The sequence below is a fragment of the Alosa alosa genome, chromosome 15, assembly GCF_017589495.1.
Source record: "Alosa alosa isolate M-15738 ecotype Scorff River chromosome 15, AALO_Geno_1.1, whole genome shotgun sequence".
NCBI lineage: Eukaryota > Metazoa > Chordata > Actinopteri > Clupeiformes > Clupeidae > Alosa > Alosa alosa.
In genome coordinates this window covers 4,471,486-4,492,484 of record NC_063203.1, presented here as the reverse complement: position 1 = coordinate 4,492,484, position 20,999 = coordinate 4,471,486, and the positions used below count along the sequence as shown (strand labels likewise).

Genomic DNA, 20,999 nt, shown 5'->3' with positions numbered 1-20,999 from the left:
GTTTCCTGTCAATGTCTTGGCACCTAAGCTTGATCTGACGTTCAAAGGCCAAGTGAGCAATGCTGCATGTCAAAAGTAAGTAGAGGGGAAAACTATGTTTCATTACAATGAGTCCTGTTAAGTTTTTTGTGTACAATTCTGATGTAAACCTGGCATGGTTTCATATGTATATTTTGCGGAAGAATGTTTGTTTTAGCATGCAAGAATGAAAAATTGTTCCTCAAATACTTAAAGTCCTTTTTTGCAGGTTCATTTTAAGGAACTATCGCTGGCTTCAGACTATGGTGTTCACCATTGAGGAGATAAACCGTAGCCCTATTTTGCTGCCAAACCTCACTCTGGGGTACCTGGCATTCGACACCTGCCTGCAGGAGCAGACGACAGTCGGGGCTGCGCTGGCCATGGTGACGGGGCAGGAGGCTGCGGTCTGGGGTTCCAGCTGCACTGGCAGCCCTCAGGTGCCCATCATCATCGGTGATGCCAGGTCGTCTGGCTCCCTTGCAGTTGCCCGGACTCTGGGTATTTTTGACATCCCTATGGTGAGTTAGGGCACAATGCTGATAACTGTTCATTCTCTCTGCTCACTGTAATTATGGATTATTCGGTATCACTTAATAATCATCACTTCTAAATGGCAAACGGTAGTTGTTTATACTTAAGACACTGTACTGTTAAAAAAAAAAAAGAACATGTATCATTAGTTAATAATGGTAAATTTATAATTAAATAAATGTTAGTATTTATTTTACTGTAATAATAATAGTTGATAATAATAATTAGTAGTAGTAGCAGTGAGTGATTTTTAAATTTCTACTAAATTGTTACATTACACAGATAAATAGACCAGCTAATACAATTAACTTATAACTGGTGATAATAATTACTTTGCAGACCATCTATAGACATTATCTGTATGAGTAGTGTCTTAATTGCAATGCTTTTGCAGTGCAATGTTTCAGTGCTTTTTAAATGGTTAATAATTTTAATAATGAAATTATTACATATTAATTGAATTAGAAAATAAAATGTGAGGTTCACATTTGGTAATCTATTATTATGTTTTTCATACAGACTGTACATTTAAAAACTAACAGAAATTGTAGATGTAAGATAAAAATGTAATCTATTATAGTATTTTTCATCTTGATATCTATCCTCTTTAGGTCAGCTACTTTGCCTCCTGTGCATGCTTGAGTGACCGACAGAAGTACCCAAACTTCTTTCGCACCGTCCCCAGTGATGCCTTCCAGGCCAAAGAGCTTGCCCATCTGCTGCAGTTGCTGGGCTGGGCGTGGATCGGGGTCGTGTTCGGAGATGATGATTACGGCCACTACGGTGTGCAGCTGCTCCTGAAGGAGCTGCAGGGCTCCAACGTATGTGCCGCGTTCAGCCAAGTCATCCCCAAAGCCCACAACCCCCAGAGGATAAGGCACATCGTGGAGACCATTCGCCTGTCCACAGCGAGAGTGGTGGTCATCTTTGCCATCACCAATGATGCACAAGTCATTCTAGAGAAGGTGGTTAGGCAGAACATCAGTGACAGGCAGTGGATCGGCACTGAAGGCTGGGTTACATCTCCTGACATTTCAACTCCTCAGAATCTGCCCTCGTTGGTGGGGACACTGGGCTTCGCTCTGAGAAAGGCCCAGATTCCAGGCTTGGGCTCTTTCCTCACCAGCATCAAGCCGGCGGGGTCGAGGACTGAGCCGTTTGTGAGAGAGTTCTGGGAGACGCTGTTTGAGTGCTCGCTGGAGGGAAACTCCTCCTCTGGAGACAACAGGCCCCGTTGCACAGGCACAGAGAGCGTGGAGAAGAAGGCCAACTCATACTCAGATGTGACTCAGCTGGGAGTGAGCTACAATGTGTACAAGGCTGTGTATGCTGTTGCCCATGCAATTCAGGACATGCTCGCTTGCCCACCAGGCCAGGGGCCATTTCAGAATGGGACATGTCCCAATGTCAACAAGATTGCGCCCAAACAAGTAGGGCAGACATTGTAACATCATTACATTTTACATACAGTCATTTGATCATTTCTTAGACTGAATTACTCAGTGAATGAAAAATATGATGTGTTTGTCTCTCAACCCCACCCCACTCTGTATGTGTGTGTGTTTGTGTGTGTTTTAATTCATGTTGGAGCTCCTTCACTACTTGAAGAAGGTGAATTTTACAACACCTCTGGGAGATACTGTAAACTTTGATATGAATGGAGACCCCTCTGCCTCATATGACATCATCAACTGGCACATAGGTGATGGAGGCAAAGCTGAGTTTGTGAAGGTGGGGCCGTACGACTCCAGCCGAGGGCCGGGTCAGAAACTCCAGCTGGACATCGCCAAAGTGGTGTGGGGTGGTGGATGGACCAGCAAGGTAAAATGTCAGCTAAAAAGAGTTTTGACAGCGAAAGCAGCCATTTAACCAAGCTTATGTTGTCTCCTAAACACAGGGAAATAAGAAAAGAAAATAACAAAGAGAGACTCACTGAAATATTTTGTTCTCATTACAGTCTGCTTTGGGGGGAGCCATAGCATAAAGTCTGCACCCCACACCACAAAAGAGCTCAGTGCCCACAGTGCTCAATCCCTAAAATGCCAGAAAATGGTGAAAAATGTGGATTGGTGTTTCTCAAGGCCCAATATAATGTCATCAAATGCCTTGTTTTGTCCATGCACGCACCAAAAATATTCAATTTACTGTCATAGAGGAGTAAAGTAGGAGAGAGGCCGCACTATGCATACATACTTTTATTTGCACAGACGCGTTATCGGCGTGTGCCTTCTTCAGTGTCACAGAGCAGAACATATTCAAGTTTAAGAGTCTACAATCAGAGAATTTTGACAAAATGATATACTATTTTGTTAGTGATTAATTCAATAGTTCACAATCGATTAATTGTTGCAGCCCTTGTCTTGACAACCAGCATTGTTCACCAGCAGAGATACTGTTCTGCAAATCCCTTCCTCACTGCAGAAATGTTTGCAAGAATATGGCTGTGAATCAGTATCATGGTGTGGAAAGATAACATAATGAGGGTGTAGTTGCTATGAACAACCTGACACTGTTTGGAGTTACTGTGTATAAAGTCACTAGCATGGCTTTTCTCTGTTCCTCTGCAGATACCCGTGTCAGTATGCAGCACCCCTTGCACTCCTGGAACCAGGAAGGCTCTGCAAAAGGGAAGACCAGTCTGCTGTTTCGACTGTGTACAATGTCCAGATGGGGAAATCAGTAATGAAACGGGTACAATTCTTGTCACTTTCATAATTGTTCTCACTGTCCCATAAAGTTGAGTATTAGTGGTCACCTACTATGAAATGTCTTTTTATATTTTGGTTTCTTTTATCTTCTTTTCGATCAAGGTGCAACTGAATGCATAACATGTCCAGAGCACTTCTGGTCCAGTGACCAGAGGACAGAATGTGTCCTAAAGCAAGAGGAGTTCCTCTCCTTCGTAGAGACCATGGGGATTGTTCTGACGGCTCTTTCAATATCCGGAGCGCTACTCACATCTGCCGTCCTTGTGACCGTCATCCGCCACAGGGACACACTCCTGGTCCGTGCCAACAACTCCGAGCTGAGCTTCCTCCTGCTGCTGTCCCTCATCCTCTGCTTCCTGTGCGCCATGTCCTTCATCGGCCGGCCGTTGGCCTGGTCCTGCATGCTGAGACACACCCTCTTCGGGGGGTGACTTTCGTGGTGTGCATTTCATGCATCCTCAGTAAGACAGTGGTGGTCCTTGTAGCCTTCCGGGCCACGCTACCGGGCAGTAACCTGATGCGCTACTTTGGGCCGGCACAGCAGAGGATAGGGATCTGTGTGTGCACCTTGATCCAAGTACTGGTGTGTGTGCTCTGGCTTACGCTGGACCCTCCACTGCCCTCGCAAAACAAAGCCACCATCCGCAGTGCCACGGTGGTCCTGGAGTGTGCAGCCCACTCACTGGCTGGGTTTGCTGCTTTGCTGGGCTACATCGGTCTGCTGGCAACTGTCTGTTTTCTACTGGCTTTCTTTGCCAGGAGGCTCCCTGACAATTTTAATGAGGCCAAGTTCATCACCTTCAGCATGTTGATATTTTTGCTGTGTGGATAGCATTTGTCCCAGCCTATGTGAGCTCACCAGGAAAGTACACCGTTGCTGTGGAAATTTTTGCCATCCTGGCCTCCAGCTATGGGCTGCTTTTATGCATTTTTGCACCAAAATGTTACATCATTCTGTTCCAACCACAAAAAAACACCAAGAAAAGCATGATGGCCAAATGACAATGCACTGTTTTTAGGAATTATATTTTTGTGCTTATTGTCATTCCTCTAAATGTCATTACTTTCATCTGTCATAGTGACATATTTGGTTTGGATTCTGTTTGTCAGCATTTCTTGTAATTACAATACTTTAGTATAATGTAACACTTTAAGAACATGTCAATTGCCCCTTTATTCCCTCTGCCATCACCAAATCCACAACAGTAATCCAAATGTTAACTTTTCCTAAAAGAAAATGATACTTTTTGCATAACCCTAAAACAACTGTGTGTTGATGTGCAAAGTAATGATTCTACTGAGAGAACCAGTCATCCTCCCCTACAGAATGGCTTCTAATGGCACAATCCCCCAACCCACCCACACACAGTGATCTTCACAGGACAATACAGTCCACAATGTTATATCCTGTGATAAGAATAAAACTAGTACCCAAATCTTATATGACCTGGTATGTTGTAGTCTTTCTCTTCCCTTCAACTCTTGGTATTAACAAAGCTTTGATGAGACCGGGTAGTTGCCATGTGGAGGTAGAGAAATGAATATCTGTAAGTGCAACTGTCATTGTTTGGTTGGTTGATTGCATGGTTTATTGACTGGGTGATTGATTAATTCATAACCGCTCTGTTCGTTGGTTGATTCATTGACCAGTTACTATGATTTGATTTATTGGCTGATCCACTAATTGATTGGCTTCCTTTAAAAATAGTTACAACATATCACTTTTACAGTGTATTGGTGAAACAAACAAACAAACAAACAAAAAACATATATGGGGTGTCACAACGAAATTAGTTAATTTACAGATATGGCAATTTTAAAGAAACCGTATGTAAGAAATGTATTTCAATTATCATAAAATGGCCCTGATATGTCACTCGACATTAAGAAATCATGTTCATTTCAATTATATCACTGACAACAGTAGTCCGGCCAGGATATTGTCATTTAAAAAGTGAAGTTGCAGCCCTCAACTGATGTTGATGTTGTCATGTTGTGTTTTGGCCTGATGTGGCACCCTCCACCTATCTATTTATCACAAAGTCAGTAGTGTTTCGGCATCGGGGTTGCCAGCTCTGCCAGTCAGGGGGGAGGGGGAGGGACACTGCTCTACAGTAATTTGAAAGTGATGGCAGTACCAGTTTTGGCCACAATCTTACATACAGTTCCTTTAAATGAGTGGAACAAGAAATTACTCAACTTTTTCTAATGTTGCTTTAAGTAGCGAGAGTTACGGTAGTTCTTTAGCGACACCTAACTCTAATCTGTAGCCTCGCCTTAGCTCTGAAGCTCTGATTGGCGCCTATGTTCTTTTTTTGTCAGGTCGTCGGTCAAGTCAGTCAGTCAGAGATAGCAGCACTAAGCGAGTGGTGGCGACCCACAAGAGTTAGAGGATCCGCTGGTCTCTTTAAGATCGCAAGTTTAGAACTTCAGTTACAGTAACGTTAGTACAGGCGAAAGAGTGGTGGATAAGATGAAACTGTGTCGGCGTTGTTCAGCAGTTGTTGGGTATGTGAGTGGAAAAAATGCTACACATATTTGAAGCCATCACCCAGATGATGTAGGCTACCAATCACTGAAACGAGGGGTAAAAAACTTCCCCTGCGCTTCAGCAGCCTTTGGATACATATACAAATAGGGCCAAAACCTATGGCTTAAATTAAACGATTTCGTAATGACAGAAAGCTATGTAAATCGCGTGGTAATTACCTTTATGTTGGGGTAACTTGTAACTTCTCACATGAGGAGCTGGTAGTGTTAAGTGCATAGACAGTAAAGTGACAACGCTAACCAGGCTAATAAACAAACCATGCTACGGTGAGTTAACGTCAAAGGGCAAAGTCACGTGACTTCTAGTTGTAGTCTGTTTATGAAATGAAAGGAGCAATTTCGTTTTTTTTAAAAAAGGCAAAATAGTGTGATATTTTCACAGTTTCACAGGCTAGATTATTACTTTACACACAATGAAAAATATTGAGGCAAATTGTAGACCCTTCCATATACAACTTAACACAGATGTTGAAGGTCTTGCTTAAGTGGATTTTTAAAAATAATTTTTCTATGTAATTTCAGAAATAAGAGATGCTGTAGGCCTATTTTCAGTTTTATAGCTGATTGTTTTATTTTGTTTACAAGTTACAGATGGAGTCTGGGTACTTATTGTACTGTTTAGCCTACATCTTACACACTTCAGGCTGTTCCAGATAGCTCAGGGAAGAGACTGTATGACACTAGGTGGTACAGCCTGAGAAATGTACAAAAAAAAAAAATGCTTTCTGCATTTTTGTTTTGCTTTTCCCTCCATTGTACCGAACTCGTACCGAACCGTGATGTCCGAACCGAGGTATGAACCGAACCGTGACTTCTGTGTACCGTTACACCCCTAATATAGAGTACTGGCTGTAGTGTTTTTTAGTGCACCAAACAAATATGGATAATGGGATGGGATATTCCTTTCAGGGGTATTCAGGTTGTTGTAGTCTGCTCACTTACTTCACTGATTGAATTTATTACATATTTTTACACTGGCAGGTTGTAGATGTCCGTGATGAAAGCATATTCAAATCCAATGTAAGTTTTCAGATGTTGATTAAACACCATATTACTACTTACTACATTTTTGTAACCAATTTGAACTTTACTTTAACATTTAATGTAACATTTACAGGACAATGAAGATTAATACAGCAAACAATTACACCTGACAAAAATGAAGGAGGAGTGTCGGAAATTAAACCCTGATCTAAATACAATTGAAACCAGAATGAGAACAATCTGTGATAGAGTGGCATTTATTCAGAGCCATTTCACACAGGAAATCCTTACCGAATACCCAGCTTTACACCATATTCGAATTGTGAGTTTAAATTTGGCATTTAGTTCACTCTAAATTATTTTTCATATGATCTTCTGCCAAACAAACATGTCATTTGTTTTCATCTTTTTAAAGATTTTCTCTGAAATTCAACACCTACATAAAATTGACCTTATAGATCAGTGGTCCCCAAACTTTTTCTTCCGAGGGCCAGTTCACTATGCCTGGCTCTAAGAGAGGGCCAGAGACTCGGAGTATGTCAGTAACCGTAAATAGCTTAGTGCTGTGTGAACTACAGCAGTCTACCGGAGTTGAATATTAATCCATTACATTTAATCATAGGCTATTGCAATGTAATACCATTGTTAGCTGTGTTTATTTTATATTGTCATCATAACATAATCTAAATTTAATGTAGTTCAACATGGAAATAGCTCAAATTAAATAATACAACTAATAAAAAGACTTCAAAAAAGTATATTTTATTCTAAATTTGTGAACTCTGAACTTTTTGCTTACACAGCTCAAGTTAAACAATCAATATTCGTAAAAATAATAAAGGGAGTTTTATAAGGTGCTGGAAAAAACATGACCAATGACCACCATTCTAACTTTCTCTCACCTGGTGAGAACTGTGTGAATTCTGCTGTCTTTGTAAAAAAAAAGAAATAATTATCCCAGAAATATGACTTGAATAGAAGTTAGAAAAAGAAACTTTTAGAAAATGTTGAGCACTAATGGAGTCCGCATAGGCCTATCTTAGTGTGAACTGTGGGCTTGCATGGTTCTGACAAGGAGGTTGATGTCAGGTTCGATCCTGCTCACAGCCAATCTCAGTGAATGGTGCAAATGTTGATCAGTGAGTCTTATTCTCTTCAGACCCTTTAGGAATTTCATCATTGAGAATGTTTGCTCGCAGATGTATGTACTACCGAACACTGTGCACATCTTGATGCCATGCATTTTAATGTTCGGATAAGTGTCAATGGGTAGGGCAGCATAAAAGTCAATCAACCCGCTTGACTGGAACGTGTCCCGCAGTGCATCGCAACTCGGCCAGCTCGAGCTGAACAGACGACGGGGCCTCATAGATGTCTGTTGCAAATGGGTTCTGAAAGAGACGAATGTCTTTTGCATTTGTGTGTAGCACACTGAATCTCACCTCAAACTCATTCTTGAGCATTTCCAGAGCTTCCAAACACTTCGTGACAGGGAACGGTACCTGTGGGTCTTGAGTAGCTCCAGTTTGTGTTGTAGCAAGATGAGTAAAATCTTCCTCTTTCACCTGATGTTGAAGCAGCTGTAGTTTTATTTGGAATGCCTTAATGTTGGAGTACATGTCACAGATGAGTTTTCCCTTGCCTTGAAGTTGCAGATTCAGACCAATAAGACATTCGGTCATGTCAGTTAGAAAGGCGAGGTGCCATTTCCATTCAGGGTCTGAAAGCTCCGAGACGGTCCTGCCTTTTGATAGGAGAAATGTGTTGATCTCTGGAAGCAGCAGGTAAAAGCGCTTCAGCACTCTTCCGCGACTTAACCATCGGATCTCAGTGTGGTTAAAGAACATCTCCGTGCTCGCACTCAAGCTCCGAAAGAAATTCTTGGAACTGCCGATGGTTCAGTCCGTTCGCCCGTATGAAGTTAACACATGACACCACAACTTTCATAACGGAGTCCCACTTGATCACTTTGCAGCACAGGGCTTGCTGGTGTATAAGGCAATGGATCTGCAATGGCCTCGCATATTCCCGCTGGTCCATCTCCCTGTTGATGTGACCGATCAGACCAGTCAATGACTTGGCGATCAGTCTCGCCACACGAAAGCTAGCCCGTAGACATGCCTCATTCTGCTGCTTTTGTCTCAGAAATATATTTTGCTGAGAAGTAAGCTCCCCGCTCAGTTTTCGTATTTTTTCTTTTCGTACTTGTCCTTTCAGATGGTCATATTTATCTTTGTGTTTGGTGTCAAAATGCCTGCGCAAGTTGTAGTCTTTGAAGACAGCTACGGATTCCTTGCATATTAAGCATATTGCCTTATCTCTGTTCTGAACAAAGAAATAATTATCAGTCCATTGTTCATTGAAACCTCTACACTCATGATCAACTTTTCGTTTACGCATATTCATACTCATATTCGACTACTAAACTGAAACTTATGGACAAATTTAACGGTGACAGGCTATTTCTTGAGATGACAGCTATGAACCTGAGCGTGTGAATGGTTGCTGTGTTTATTAAATATCCTTTTAAATACAGTAGCCATCAGAGGACAAAAATATGTAGGCCTAATTTGTAACGACACTATCTGTCACATCACTCAGGTAGGCTGGCAGCTAGGCCCATTTCATTCCGTTTTCAATCGCAAATTCATAACAGCGCCAAAACAACCACCAGTGGACAAAAAAATATGACATGTGTACTGTTAAAACTCGCCACAGAGAATGAATGGGGGAAATTAAGGAGGTTAGTTTGACGATGTCAAAAAAAAAAAAAAAAATGACAATGTCGTGCGGGCCACCCAAAATGACGTGGCGGGCCGTAGTTTGGGGACCACTGTTATAGATAAACAAAGCAGCATGCAACTAGGCCAAACTGCCTGATGAAAATTTGACTATTTCAAAGTGTGCTCGTTTTTTCCGGATGTAGGTAACACAATTGAACAATGTATAGGCTATATTTTTTTCATTTGATTGGTTCAACCGCCACCCGCCCAAATTTAATTAAAATATTATATTTCTTCACGTCATCCGCCCCATCCGCGGTTTAACCGCAGAGTCCGCGGCTCGAACCGCGCATCTCTACTGTCTTTGCACAATTATAGGGCCATGATGCGCTATCCTAAAGTCGAGAGAAAGAAGACTAAATATGCAGACATGTTATGTGCAATTAAACAACTGCACGCATGACATATAAAAGATATAGGCCTAGCCTACATTATTGTGTAGTAAATTGAGTTTATCCAACCTGCTGGCAAGCCAAAATGCGTTGCACATGGCTTTATCATTGTCCTCTAAACTGCAATATAAGCAACTTGAATATATCGCACATGCAGTTTGAACACCCTGATGGACACTGAACTCTGGGGGTTATTTGAACGTTCACTGAAGTGGTTTAGGCTACTGGAGTGTAAGAATTCCACCCATCTTTGCGCAATTGGCTATTGATTGACGGACGTTAATTAATTAATATAGGTGGCCTGCACGCACAGAGTTTGTTTGATGCATGGAGTTTCCGACCGTTTCCCCCTGAGAGCTTAGAGAATAAAATGAGGAGAGCTACCTGTGTTTTACATAATGTGTAACATGTATTCACATGGCCAGTTCAAAATCACCTGGTTTTGACTGAAATGTGTGCCGATATCAATTATTGGGAAAAACATTGTTTGGAGTGGATGGCGGGTGGATTGTTGATGTAGCTGCATGTGCAGATGACATGACTACAGCTAGGATGTTGGAATTTGATAGGATACAGGAACTGCAGAGATAAATTGAAAATGAGAATTGGTAATGTCAGAATAGGGTTGGGTAGACTGAGTACAGTTGAGACACTTTTTGCGTTTTAATTTTTAAATTAAAACTAGATACTGAAAGGAAGTGAATTTCCACATGACATTTTTATTAGCTTGTAGACTAAGATATTATCAATAAATAATGCTCATAAAAATAAAGTGTTTTTTGTCTCAACTGTCTCAACCCATGGGTGGTACAGTTGTGACAGTACCGTGGTACAGTTGAGACACCCATTCTAAATGATGTAAAGGTAACTAACCATTTACTGCAAATATAATAAATAAAGACAAATAAAGAAAATAACAATTGGGCAACATGTTTTATGTTCAAATTCATTAATTTTATTTAAATTAGCACTGGTTAAAAAGTATACAGGAACAAATATTTAACACTGGAACAGATATTGGAAACATTTCAATAACACTAAAAATAACAATGTAAACAGTAACAGTAAACAAACAACAAAGAAAAAAACTGACTGAGGTGTCACTTTCACAGTGATGACATGTGTAGCTGTCTCCGCCAAGGGTACACTCTACGTGTGACCACATGCTACACTTGGAGCAGGCCACCCATTTCTCTCCCGACCGTGACCTTGAGAACCATCCGTCACACGCCAGGCATTGGGTGTCTTCTATGCTTTTCTTCTTTCTTTTTCCTCCTTCCTTTTTCTCTGTCACGATCTTCCTCTTCACCTTCATGGAGGATCTTATTTTCTCCTCCTTAAGGGCATTCTTTACAGGGGTGTCAGTGAGTATTTCCGTGGTCCTTTTCCTCCGACGGTGACCATTGGCCTTTCTGAGGCCAGCTTTTGGATGAGGCCTGATTAGTTCAGGACTAAACTTTGGAACATGCTGAACCTGGTAAACATAAACACACACACACATACACGGGTATGAATATTTAATTTCCAGAATGTTATGTATAACTTTTAGAAAGAAATACATTTCTCTTACTTCTGTGATGATTTCCTTCTCTTGTAAAGATAGAGGAAATAAGGTCAGGGTTACTTCACTAACACCCTCTGAATTTACAGTCATTGGCCCTGTAAAAGTAACAAAAGAATCGGGGGCGGACGGCCCAGGTGGTGTGAGGGCGGTGGACGGCCCATATGGCGTGAGGGTGGTGGACGGCCCAGGTGGTGTGAGGGCGGTGAACGGCTCAGGGAGAGACTCATCTGGAGGGGGCCTGTCAGTCACTGACGCCGGGAGAAAATCCTCTTCCTCAAAGATAGAAGGATTGAGCGGCCAGATCCCAGTACTCAGGATTCTCCCGGTGCCACTTGTCCATCTCCTCGTTAAAGAGCCTCTTTACCAGACCGTAGACAGACTTGTCAAGCGGCTGCAGATGGTGAGTGCAGTGTGGTGGAAATGAAAGCATAATCACCCCATTGGCCCTACAGAAGTTTATAGCTTGAATTGAGATGTGAGAGTTATGGTTATCCATAGGCTTGGGTATCGAATATCGAGTATTGGTTGGAACCGGGACTATCTTTGCGATTTTCCCGGAATCGTTCAAAAGTTTAAATTTCGATTCCTAGTTTCGATTCCCAGTCCGCCCGAACCGAAAAAAAACGGCTGATCACCAATGAAGAAGTTTATAGTTCATAGAATTAAAATTCATGGAGAAGGTCAGACTATTTCAAGCAGGGTTCCCGCGGATCCTTAAAAAGTCTTAAATACAACTTAATTTTCGAAAGAGAGGTATTAAATGTGTGAATGGGACCGCCAGCGAGTGTGCAAGAGATTGAGTGATGTCTCCATTCAGTTTCGTGTATTTAAAACGCAATTGTATAAGTGACTAGGCTATTAGGCTACGCGAGGAAGTGTAGTGGTTGCAGAGTTAAGATGTTTTTCACATAATACAGTATGTACAAAATAATATGCCTGACGTTTTCGTGGTGTAGCTGAGGCCTGAGAGATAGACAGGTATACCTACGTGGAATGAGGAAGCCTACGGTAGAATGAGCGGGAGAAAGAGTTGGTAAGCCAGTTAACAATAGGTTGGCCATACGTTCGAATTTAGGCCGGACATATGGATTTTAAAAGCCCTGTCCGGCGTCCGGCGCAGCCTCAAGCCGGACGCTCATTTGTTCTCCTTTTTGGAGTTGCGCTTGGCATCTAAAATCTTTGCTTGGACGCAGAATAATTTCACAAACTATGGACGCAAAGACTGCTGGTCCAATTATGTGCAGTGCTTCGCAATCAGGAGGAAATAAGTATAAGTATATATACTCTTTTGATCCCGTGAGGGAAATTTGGTCTCTGCATTTATCCCAATCCGTGAATTAGTGAAACACACACAGCACACGGCAACCCTCCGGTTACAGGTCCGAAGTGCTAACCAGTAGGCCACGGCTGCCCTCTGTGTATGTTAAATACTGTATATGTTAAGTTGATCTGTTTGCATCTTTCCAGCGTGTGTTGCTGGCCTAGCCTAGGGAAGAAAATATCTGTCTAAGTTATAATAGCCAACCTGTAATGTCTGCCAGCAGCTTGCTTGCCAGCGTTTCCCAGTAGGCTAGGCCTACTTTGCAAAAGTTGTAAAATATAACCGCATATTTTTTGAATGTCGGCGACTGCTACATAAAAAAAAAACGTGCGTTCATAATACGTGCGTGCTTAATGTGAAACCAGCAGTTTTCAGCAGGATCATGTGAGGAGGACCTGTCTCTTAATTAATTTAAAACAAGTCAATGGTTATACAATGTTTCAGTCAAGCTTTGGTTGGTTTAGATACAACTGGTATGCAAAATGTAAAGTAGTGGATTAACTTTAATTTGCTGTGCTGCATATTGGACAATAGATGCACATAGTAAATTATATAAAGTAGGCTTATTAAAATATGTAAATAGCTTAGTCTAACTTTGAAAAAAATATTGAAGGGAATCCAGTCCAGTGCACATGTCTTTGGCAAGTAGCCCTAGGCTACTACAGACACAGGTGAAGAACAGTCAGCCTCAGCAGTAAGCAAAACCAAATATGTACAGCTAGCTTCAAAAGCAAGCAGCCCAGACCCTAAAATTAGGCATTTATAGCTGTGAAGTAGCCCGGAAACCAGACTCTCTGACTTCGCAGAGAGTCTGGCCTAGATCCATAGGCGTTCGTTTATTTCCGGGTGGGAGGGCAGTTTTGAGGTTTAAAATCATTGGAGTTCCTTTGAACCGCTTTGAACCAATCACTAACAACCGGCGTTTCGTCGTACAGAGAAGTTTCTCTGCAGCACGCCCATAACAAGCACGGGTGCATCTTATCAGCAAACAATCACACGTTTCATCTGCGTAACTCTCGCCAAAATGCATCACATAGTGTTTTGTGAATGTACCCAAGTCAAACTTTCATATAAATGCATAAATACGTCCAAAGCGCCACTTTTAAGCTTGTATGCGTTGTCGTGTGGTGGATTTCTATGACTTAACGGATGCATGTATGGTTTTTATAAACTTTGATATTACTGCAATTATTATGAGACTTCAAGGCCTGTACACACGTTAAACAGACCAGACCAGCAGTCAAGGAGTGGGGTGAGGGAGTTCACAGTGACACCTGGCTGGATGGTCGAGGGGGTGAAGGAGTTCACAGTGACACCTGGCTACATGGTCGAGGTGAAGGAGTTCACAGTGAACTAGATGGTCGAGAGCGAGAGGATGATGTAATTGGATGATGTAATGGTGGTAACAGCAAGGCCAAGTAACAGGTGGCAAGATAAGAAGCCCTGTTACAACTGGAAAAAAACAGAATCTGGGAAAAAACCCCTGAAGAAGACAGTTTTGCATATAATTTATGCATGATGAGACAATGGGTTCCACCAATAGTCGTAACCTTGGTGGATGCTGATAGGACAATAGGTGTCTTTCGAGGGTGGCGAGAGGGCCCAACCCCAAGGTTAAGGAGTATAAAAGATAGGTCGCAGCCACCTGTTAGTCAGATCTCATCGGGGGCGCCAGCTGATGACATCTCACATCACCCTATTGCTTGACACCTGGTCTGGACATCGTTTAGGCTGGACTACCACTGCAATACGGTGAATAAAGATCAACAGTCTTCAGAGATCTCCTGTCTGCATTGTCTCCTTCGGACGCTTTGTTCCAGAGTGCTAATTAGTAAGTAGTTAAGTGATAAATTGTTCAGTGAATTCGGAAGTGGACCGTTTTTTCCCACAACAGTCGTTTTCGGGTGAAATTACCTTTTGAATGGGATTCCTATAGGGCTACTACTTTTTTGATACAATCGCGTCAAAATCGCTATTTTTCAAATACTATGAGGGCTCGACATTAACATGAACTTTGATCGGTATCATCAGTGTCTCTACATACGAACTGAAGCATTGAGAACATTGTTGATGTACACAGAGTTTACTAAAAGAGGTTTTGAACAACTCCCTTGTTTTTTCTGCTCGCTGCCATCTTGCAAGGAGTGAGTTGTCCAAAATCTTTCTTTTTAGTAAACTATGTATACACGAACAATGTTCTTAATGCTCGAGTTCATATGTAGAGACACTGATGATGATTCGATCAAAGTTTCAAGTTATGTCGAGCCTTCTTAGTGTTTGAAAATAGCGCATTTTGACCCGACCATGTAGCCTACTAAACTACAGTTTGACTCGGCAACGCTCAGTAGCCTTTAGTGACAAAATCTATGACTAAAGTTTAGCTGACGATATAACATCCTACTCCACTGTGACTTCGACACTCCTGTTAATAGGCTAAACTATTATTTACATTCGCTCAAAGATTTCATAAGTATAAGTCATTTTCGCCACCACGTTGATGTATTCCAAGCCGCATCTGCTTCAGGGGCGGGACGAGTAATTGAAACACCATGCCTGGGTAATGTAATCGCCTCAGGGGCTTCCACTGTTCGCTGGTTGGTCGGCTGCCCAACTGCCGAAGTAAACGAGCGTGAATCAACCTATTCCAGACGGAGTACTGTAGGGAAAAGAAATCGACCGGAAGTACATAGTCAGGCCAAGGCCAGGCTAGCTGTGAAGGTCATTCACACACAATTATTTTTCTTTCGCCAAATTATATTTGGTAACTTCTGTAGACATCCAAAATGGGATGGGGGTTAAAATTAGTAGGGAAAAAAAACTATTGCATAAACAGTCATATATATCTTTTTGCCGTGGTATAGTCTTAATTTTCATTTAGATGTCTTGAAAAGGTCTTAAAAGTCTTTAAATTTGCACATACCCTGAGAAAGACCGTTGGTTAGCTAGCTCATTTAAAATATCCTAAACTTTGTTTGACCCTGCCTCTTAAAAAAATCGGAATTGAGAATCGTTAGGAACCGGAATCGAAATAAGAAATCGGAATTGGAATCGTTCAAATTCAAACTATACCCAACCCTAGTTATCCAGGAGCAGCAACACTTTGTTCTTCTCTGATGCCCGGGTGTGGTTCACAAAATGTTGCAAGTAGACAACAAAGTCCTTCTCCATCATCCAGCCACTACCATTGGCTGTGCCGATTGACCCCTCTGGCCCACCACCAATAAAATGTGGAAGGAATTTCTTCCGGGGAAAGACAAAATGGGGGGTTCCCTGCCAGTGCCATGGTAATAAGAACCCCCCTCTCCGCTGATGTAATGGTCCCCACTCGTCTTTCCCCCTTCGTTGCAACAAGGAAGCCAGGTTTCTGGACAGTGACGAGCTCCGTCTCATCCACATTCCAAAAGTCTTTAGGGTGAAAGCTATGTCTGCCATAGACAGTTGACAGGTTTTTAAAGAAGGACCCCACATTCACTTCATTGAAATTCATTGACCTGTACAAACTTGTAGCCTGAGGCCTTCTAATGGAGAGAATGGGGTGCCTCCGCATGAAGTTGGTGAACCAACTAGCACTCGCCTTGACATTTTCGGTCCACTGCTGTGGAAAAGGCAAGCTGTAAAATTTGGCCAATTCAAAAGCCAATTTCCGAATCTACAACGATAAAGAAAATCAAAATTAGTTGATAATGCAGTTGTACTTTTATAAAATATCCCATGTATAATTTAATCATTTCATGATTTGAAGTTAAAGGCTGTTGAAAATACATTTAGCCTACAGAAAATGTATGTGCAACAAAACATCTGTTATGGATTTGTAATGCTGTCTTATTTGTCATGCCTGACCTGGTCTCTCCCTATTATTGGTTTTAAGTGCATTCCTACCTCTTTGGGGGGTAGCCCATAATACAAGGCTGCCGCTCTCCTGATATATGATAGCAGGCTGAGCTCCTGGTCATTAGTAAAAACTGTATTGCAGCTCTTGTACCCTACTGAGGGCAGCAAACTCTCGCCTTTTTTTCCACATATCGAGCCAGTGAAGCAACGGGAATCCCAAACTGCACAGCTACCTTCCTAATTGACCTGCCCTCCTCTACCACTTTTGAGGCCCTCTCGTAACAGTTTTCCTGGCACTCCCCTATTTGTTGTCCTAGCTCTGTAGCGGGGCATCCTATAACAGGTGTAACATAAACATAAACTCCATACAGGCAACACATACACACACACACACACACACACAGCCTTTGCATATGTCTTTATTGTATTTAAATTAATTATATGACTGCACAAATCTTAAAAAGGGTGTATCAACTGTACCCGTTGTACCACCTTGATTATTTGACAACATGATAGGTTATTCTTTTAACATTCACGTTAGAAAAAATATTCATTAATAATACACAGTTCAAATATCACATATCAAATTTTATTTTAATTAGCTTCCTATGCTGGATAATTACGACTTCTAACCTGTTATCATAACACTGAACAGCTAAACAGCACGTGACGTAATATAACTCTATCGCGGGGACAGTTGATACAATGTGTCTCAACTGTACCCCGCTGACCACGTCGCACGTTTCTCTAGATTTTGCAATGACCTTGGCTTGACCACGAAATATGCCAGTTTTTAGGGCACAGAATAACGTTTGTGATGATATCAGTTACGTTTCACAGTCACATAAGGATAATAAGCTATTTATTGTGGAGAGTGCATGGTTTAGTGAACTTCTTACCTTAGAAAAAAACGTTTGCTGATATCTTCCGATCGGAGATGCGTCCGTTGTTCAAACTTCCCGCGAGCAAAGAGGAATTTGTGCTTGCTGCGCACGTAAGATATTTAAGGTGTCTCAATTGTACACGTCTCAACTGTATTCAGTCTACCCTACTAAAAAAAATCGGAGTAGGGGCATGTCTAAATAGAGGCATGTCGTAATAACGGTATGTCGTAATAGAGGGTTGTCGTAATAACGGGATGTCATAATAAAGGGTGAACCCCGCCTTTTATTCACATTTGCTCAAAGATTTCATAAGCCATTTTCGCTCCCTACGTTGATGTATTCCAAGCGATCTGCTTCGGGGGAGGGGACGTCGTAATTGAAAGACCTTACCTGTGTAACGTAATCGCTCTCAGGGACGCCCTCTGTTCGCTGGTTGGGTCGGCTACCCAACTACCGAAGTAAACGAGGGCGAATCAACCTATTCCAGACGGAGTACTGTAGGGAAAAGAAATCGAGCGGAAGTACGTAGGCAGGCAGAGGCCAGGCTAATACCACAACCCTATTTTTTTAACATGAGTTAGCAGGTTGCTAAACTTTATCATAACCTACCTAACCATAGCATGTCACAAGACTGTTTGCATCACGTGGCTTCGTATACGTCCAGACACACCACCAAAACAAGATATAAACCAGGGGTCTCAAACACCCGGCCCGCGGGCCAAATCCGGCACGCATCCTGCCCAATTCCGGCCCGCGACGTATGACAAAATAATAATGTAGTCCGGCCCTTGAGGCTATTAATTGCTACAAACAACGATACTGATTAAAATAGACGATAGATCCAGGTACGGTGACAAATCTCATTTGTAGGCCTACTCTGCTCCACTATGTGCAAGACATCCAGAGCTTGATTCAAACCCAAAATCGCTGCGCAAAGTTTTCAGGAAATACTTTTACACGCGAGAAACACAAAGACGTGCATTTGTAATGACGCGGAAGCGATGCAGGCCATAGTGTTGCAGAAATTGAAGCAGAAATTAAGCAGAAATAGCCAGGCCTACACCAAATGTTGAAAAACGTTCACGTGTGTTGAAGTTTTAGGTAAGCTATGTTATTCACCTATTCTAATTCTAATTCTGAAGGAGAATATCCTTTTGGAGATTATGATCGATCGTCTATGACGGTGATAGTCACGGTGCGTCTGTGAATGGAGGTGCGTGGATACAACGGTGTCCACTAAGCATACCATGCTTGTTTCGACCCTCTGCCCAACATAGCTTGGAGGTTGCAGTGGTAATCGTGATGATAGTGTCCGTAATGGATGTGGTACAGACAGCAGGGCTAGTAGAAATAGGGCTCTAAAGAACTACAAAGTCACCCGCAATATACTTCTGGGTAGGCTACTGCAGATTACCCGCGATAGGAACTGTTTGACCAGAAAACTTTATTGTAGGCCTATATTGTAGCAATCTATTACTAAACCACAACATCTTAGGTGTTGGTATACATCTTAGGTGTTTTTCTGTTAATTTGTTATGTGGGTAGTATGAAAAAAGGAAAGTAAACCTGCTTAAATATGTTCATCCAGTATTTACTGAAAGGTGCATAATTTGAGGTACTTGCCATCCAGTGACAAATTAGATGGGTACATTTACCCCCTTCATAAACTTTTGTTTTACTCAAAGATTTTTACATTTACAGTATAACTTTTATCTCTGACCACTTTCAAGCCATGGCCTTTTAAATGTTGATATAAAAATGGTGTTGCTTTCTTAACCCTGATGCCTAGTTTGCCAGGTTTAAAAAAGTTATGAGAGGAAATATTTTTATTTGGTGTGAAACACACACACATACCTGTTTTTTATGTTTTTCATTTATTTTATCATTATTTTATTTATAAGCTAAGGTTGCTAGCACAGGTGTCTAAAACTAGATAAAAACACTTGCACTTTCTGTTTGCAGTTTTGTGTGGTATTTGAAAAAAAGAACATTGCATTTTCAGAAATAGCCGGCCCTCCAATCAGATGACGTTGGCAGAATTGGCCCCCAGCTCATTTGAGTTTGAGACCCCTGATATAAACCATGCCATTGACACCTGTCCATTTTGCAACGTTAATATCAATCAGATATCTATAAATACATCAATAATATACACAAGTCGTTTATATATCCTACTAATAGCTGATGTTTATTGTCTTTAGGAGAAATTTAGCATATGGGATAGCCTACTGTTAACACCCATTATTAATGCTGCAGATAATGGGGGTAGGTAGGCTATCGTTGACACCCATTAGTAATGCTGCAGATAATGGGGGTAGGTAGGCTATCGTTGACACCCATTAGTAATGCTGCAGATAATAAACGACAACTACTGTAGGAGTTATTAATATTATTAAGGATAATACAATGACAACTAGCAGTTATTAAAGGATAATACGCTATTAGTTAAGTGAAACTAACTTTCGTTGAGATCATCGGACTGGAGATGCATACACCTTCGTTGTTCAAATTTCCCACGAAACACTATTTAAAATAGCCGTTTTGGTGGGTATATTTGCACGATGCAGACTTTGTCGTGCGACCCTTTCGAAATGCCCCGGACGTCATCCGTTGCCTCACAACGAAAGAACCAATCACAGCTGCGTACAATGAAACGCTCGCCCCATTGTCCGTCCGTCTGGCCGGCAGATCTGATCTAGCACCAATTTTCTAAAGGAGGCAGTACTTGAGACATTGGTTGCTATATAACTCCTAACCACTGGATGGGAGAAATTCTTACACAGGGGCTTTAATATTATTTTTGAAAAAATTTGGACGGATACAGCTATCTTTGGGTCATTGGGTGCCGAGAAGGGTGGCACTACCTGTTTGAAGTTGTTCAAAGATTTGGCATAAAGAGGACATTTCTCTGGTGGATTAGACTTATGCTGATCCCCAAGCTGAAGTCTTAAAGAAGCCCTATGCAACAATTTTAGCAAAAATGACCTTAATTATGCAGGTTGAGAGTCGTTCTGATGGTTCTACAACCCTTTCTGGGTTGTTTGGTGGGTGCTTCGTCTCCCCCTATCGCTTCTCCGCGGAAAAAACGAATATGCAACTTTCTGAACCGGACCAGGTAAATCCGGATGTGACTCAGCGGAAGTATCCAATCGCGCCTCGATAATTTAGTCAGATTGTAGTTTCTAAGAAGACTGCAAAACGGACGCCGACTTGGCTTTGTTGCTGTTGAAATTGTAAGTAGCCTACCTTTGGATGAACTTCGTTTTTGTAATGTGGTTTGATAGTCTCTTGAACAATGTGTTTGCTCGACCATTTTATTGTGAGCCCTGTATGTGTTTAGCTTGGTTTCTTGATGGCTAGCTCGCTAGCTAATGGGGGTTTAGCGTAGCAGTCACTTGCTACCGAAGCTGCAGGGGGAGCTATGTCGTGA

At 41.8% G+C, this 20,999-nt stretch overlaps 1 pseudogene; it reads left to right on the top strand.

The window, feature by feature from the left end:
* Positions 1-266: 266 nt before the first annotated feature.
* LOC125308205 lies at positions 267-4,262 on the top strand (annotated as a pseudogene).
* The last annotated feature ends 16,737 nt before the right edge of the window (positions 4,263-20,999 follow it).